The sequence below is a fragment of the Entelurus aequoreus genome, linkage group LG11 (assembly GCF_033978785.1).
Source record: "Entelurus aequoreus isolate RoL-2023_Sb linkage group LG11, RoL_Eaeq_v1.1, whole genome shotgun sequence".
Classification (NCBI taxonomy): domain Eukaryota; kingdom Metazoa; phylum Chordata; class Actinopteri; order Syngnathiformes; family Syngnathidae; genus Entelurus; species Entelurus aequoreus.
The window spans coordinates 41841154-41846153 of NC_084741.1; the positions used below are offsets into that span (position 1 = coordinate 41841154).

Here is a 5000-nt window from a genome sequence, read left to right on the forward strand (position 1 = left end):
CATGTGCAAAATATTACTATGAATGTATTTATTATTACATTAATTGTACTCTGATTCTAATCATGTGCAAAATATTACTATACATTTATTTATTATTACATTAATTGTACTCAGCTTCTAATCATGTGCAAAAGATTATTATGAATTTATTATTACATTAATTTTACTCTGCTTCTAATCATGTGCAAAAAGTTATTATGAATGTATTTATTACATTAATTGTACTCTGATCCTAATCATGTGCAAAATATTATTATTCATTTATTTATTACATTAATTGTACTCAGCTCCTAATCATGTTCAAAATATTATTACAAATGTATTTATTATTACATTAATTTTACTCTGATCCTAATCATGTGCAAAATATTATTATTCATTTATTTATTACATTAATTGTACTAAGCTCCTAATCATGTTCAAAATATTATTACAAATGTATTTATTATTACATTAATTTTACTCTGATTCTAATCATGTTCAAAATATTATGAATGTATTTATTATTACGTTAATTGTACTCTGATTCTAATCATGTGCAAAATATTATTATGAATGTATTTATTATTACATTAGTTTTACTCTGATTCTAATCATTGGCAAAATATTATGAATGTATTACATTAATTGTACTGTACTCTAATTCTAATCATGTGCAAAAGATTAATATGAATGTATTTATTATTACATTAATTTTACTCAACTTCTAATCATGTGCAAAATATTATTATTAATTTATTTATTATTACAATAATTTTACTCTGATTCTAATTATGTGCAAACTATTATGAATTTATTTATTATTACATTAATTGTACTCTGAATTCTAGTCATGTGCAAAATATTATTATGAATGTATTTATTATTACATTAATTGTACTGTACTCTGATTCTAATCATGTGCAAAAGATTATGGATGTAGTTATTATTACATTAACTTTACTCAGCTTCTAATCATGTGCAAATTATTATTATGAATGTATTTATTATTACATTAATTGTACTGATTCTAATCATGTGCAAAATATTATTATGCATTTATTTATTATTACATTTATTTTACTCAGCTCCTAATCATTTGCAAAAGATTATTATGAATGTATTTATTATTACATTAATTTTACTCTGATTCTAATCATGTGCAAAAAAATAAAGGCAAAAATCACAAAATTATGCAAATATCTTGACATATATATATATATATATATGCATATACATTATGAATGTATTCATTACATGTGTATTATTACATTTATTTTACTCTTATGTGCAAAACATTAAAGGCACACATCCACAAAAATCATACCTATATCTTGAAATATATATGTATATACATTATACATTTATTTTTTTATTATCAAATTTATTTTACCCTCTAATCATGTAAAAAAATAAATAAAGGCAAAAATCATAAAATCATTCAAATATCTTGAAATATAGATGTATAAACATTACAATTTTATTTATTATTACATTAGTTTTTTACTCTGATCGTAATCATGTGCAAAAAAATAAAGGCCAAAATCCCAAAATCATGCAAATATTTTGAAAAATATATATATATTTAAATAATTTAATTTATTTTACTCTGATTTCACTCAGGTGCAAAAAAATGAAGGCACAAATCACACAATCATGCAAATATCTTGAAATATATATTGTATATACATTATAAATGTATTCATAACATTTTTATTGTTAACTGTATTTCACCCTTTAATCATGTAAAAAAAAGTAAACGATTAAAATCGTCAAATCATTTAAATATCTTGAAATATATATGTGTAAACATAATGTTTTATTATTAAATTTATTTTACACTGATTGTAATCATGTGCAAACCATTAAAGGTAAACATCAGAAAATCATACAAATATCCTGAAATATATACACTACCGTTCAAAAGTTTAGGGTCACATTGAAATGTCCTTATTTTTCAATGAAGATAACTTTAAACTAGTCTTAACTTTAAAGAAATACACTCTATACATTGCTAATGTGGTAAATGACTATTCTAGCTGCAAATGTCTGGTTTTTGGTGCAATATCTACATAGGTGTATAGAGGCCCATTTCCAGCAACTATCACTCCAGTGTTCTAATGGTACAATGTGTTTGCTCATTGGCTCAGAAGGCTAATTGATGATTAGAAAACCCTTGTGCAATCATTTTCACACATCTGAAAACAGTTTAGCTCGTTACAGAAGCTACAAAACTGACCTTCCTTTGAGCAGATTGAGTTTCTGGAGCATCACATTTGTGGGGTCGATTAAACGCTCAAAATGGCCAGAAAAAGAGAACTTTCATCTGAAACTCGAAAGTCTATTCTTGTTCTTAGAAATGAAGGCTATTCCACAAAATTGTTTGGGGTGACCCCAAACTTTTGAACGGTAGTGTATGTTTATACATTATTAATGTATTCATTACATTTTCATTAATACATTTATTTTACTCTTATGTGCAAAAAATGTGTATATACATTATAAATGTTTTATTAATTATACAATTTTACTGATTCTAATCATGTGCAAAAAATGAACCGCAAAATAATCACAAACCTTTATCTTGAAATATGTGTACATATGTTTAGATGTTGAATTTTTTTATTATTACATTTATTCTACTCTGATTAATCATGCGCAAAAAAACAAAATGAAAAAAATCACATCATTTAAATATCTTGAAATATTTAGGTATATACATTTTTTTTTACTCATGTGCCAAATATCAAAGAGAAAAAAAAAATAATGTAAATGTCTTGAAATATATACATAATTTACTTATTTATTCTAAATTATTAATTTTTTTTACTCTGATTCTAATCATGCACAAAACATTTTAAGAAAAATCACATTTAAATATCTTGAAATATTTATGTATATACATTTGTTTTGTTTTTTTAATCTGATTTTATTCATGTGCCAAATATTAAAGGGAAAAATCATAAAATCAAGCAAATATCTTGATATATGTATATACATAGTGAATTTATTATGCACAAAAAATTAAAAGGAAAATCATTTAAATATCTTGAAATATTTATGTATACCGTATACATTTTTTTTAAATTCTTTTTTTTACTCTGATTTTATTCATGTGCCAAAAATTTAAGAAAACAATCATAAAATCATGCAAATGTCTTGAAATATATCATTCATATTTATTCCTAATTATTAAATGTATTTAAACATTTGTAAGAAAAATCACATCATCATTTAAATATCTTGATTTTTTTTTATTTAATATACATATAACTTGTTTTTACTCTAATTTTATTCATGTGGAAAATATTAAAGGGAAAAATCATACCAATATCTTGTAATATATAGGTATATAGATAATTAATTTATATATTTTTTTAATTATTAAATTTATTTTACTCTGATACATTTATTTTTTAATTGTTTTTTAACTGACTGTATTCATGTGCAAACAATTAAAAGGCAAACATCACAGAACCATGCACATATTTTAAAATACATTTGTATATTCATTATAAATGTATTTATAACTTTTTGTATTAAATGTATTTTATTCTGATTCTAATCATATGCCAAAAATAAAGCCAAAAATCACCAAATCAATCAAATTCCTTAAAATATTAATCTATATACACGAAAAAATAGTATAGTTTAATAATAATGCATCTTAAAAAAACTTCAATTCCACCTTGTGGCAAAGGCAAGAGACAATTGTATTTATTTATTCCATTTTATTTTTATTTCCTGGCTTTGACGTGGCAATGAACCGTACACAGGATAATGTATCCTTCATAAGCCAGAACTGCAGTATACATGTCCATAAATAAAGTAGTACTTCCATACGTACACGGTGTAGAAAAGAGGAACCAAAAGGAGAAAGCAGAACATGCCTTCCTTTTTTTCTTTTGGTCTTTCTCCTTTGACAAAATATGAAGATCAGCTTTGGGTTCTGCTTAAATGCTACAAAAAGTTGGGAGTGGGTGGAAGCTTTTTGAAGTTGAGCTCAAGAAAAGAAACAAAAAAAGTCATTTTGGGCGACGTGTATGCTGTGAACTTTGACCCAGAAGCATTACAAGTGTCGCTCGGCGGGCCCAGAAGGGGAGGGAAAAATAACACAATCAAGATGTGAAGACTTTCAGCTTTGCGACAGAAAAACATCAAATATGACTCATTTGTCGAGGAAAGAAAAACAAGCATCATTTTGTTATTCCATTTGGCTGAGTACTTTTGTAAAATTCCTACATGGGGGGTGTCCAAAGTGCATTTACGTCCATTGCACAAGTCAAATTAACCCCAGCAGAAAGGCACTATCGAGAGAAAAAGCTACTAATGAAAAACTTTTTAAATACACATAAATATTTTTTTTTTTGCCTTTTTACAAAATAAAAAAAAAAAAAGTAAAAATATCAAGGTGCCCCCCTCTATTTAGATTTTTTATTATGCGCCCCCCCCCCCCCCCAAGGAAAATGTTTGGACGCCCCTGGTAAATAAATCAAGTTGAAAGTCTGCACATCTGTTTGCTGTGTAATCTCTGCTATGACCTTGTTGCCATTGGCCCGGACTGTAAACCTGTGTGTGTGTGTGTGTGTGTGTGTGTGTGTGTGTGTGTGTGTGTGTGTGTGTGTGTGTGTGTGTGTGTGTGTGTGCGTGTGAGAGAGAGCTGATACTTCATTCACGCAGTCAAACGGAAGAAAACCTGCGCGCACACACATACCGTGTTAATCCAACATCAACAAGACACCGAAACGCACAATTTACAGCGACAACGCAACAAGAAAATTCAAGTCCTGATGTCGTAACACTGATCGAGCGGAAATGTTTTTTGTTGTTTTTTTTTGGTTCCTTCCTGCTGTGACTCGTCCAGAGTGCACGAGAGGACGGGTCAAACGTTTCCCTGGAATGGAAACCGAGCGAGGAGAGAAAGGAAAGAGCACGGAAACCAAAGTGAAACCTGATTTTGACACATTTTGGGAAAAGAGCGGAGGAGGAGCCCCATCCCCCTTCACACACTTCCTGTGTAC

General features: G+C 27.6%; 1 protein-coding gene across 5 annotated transcripts in view; it reads right to left on the reverse strand.

Moving 5' to 3' along the window:
* Positions 1 to 3686: 3686 nt before the first annotated feature.
* myo9ab (myosin IXAb) overlaps positions 3687 to 5000 on the reverse strand; it is a 195399-nt gene continuing 194085 nt past the window's right edge. For 4 of the 5 annotated variants that reach the window (XM_062063308.1, XM_062063307.1, XM_062063306.1 and 1 more), the window contains one exon: positions 3688 to 5000. This exon is cut by the window's right edge and continues 752 nt beyond it. The gene's annotated coding sequence lies outside the window, so the exon portion shown is untranslated. The other variant, XM_062063305.1, reaches the window with a different exon arrangement.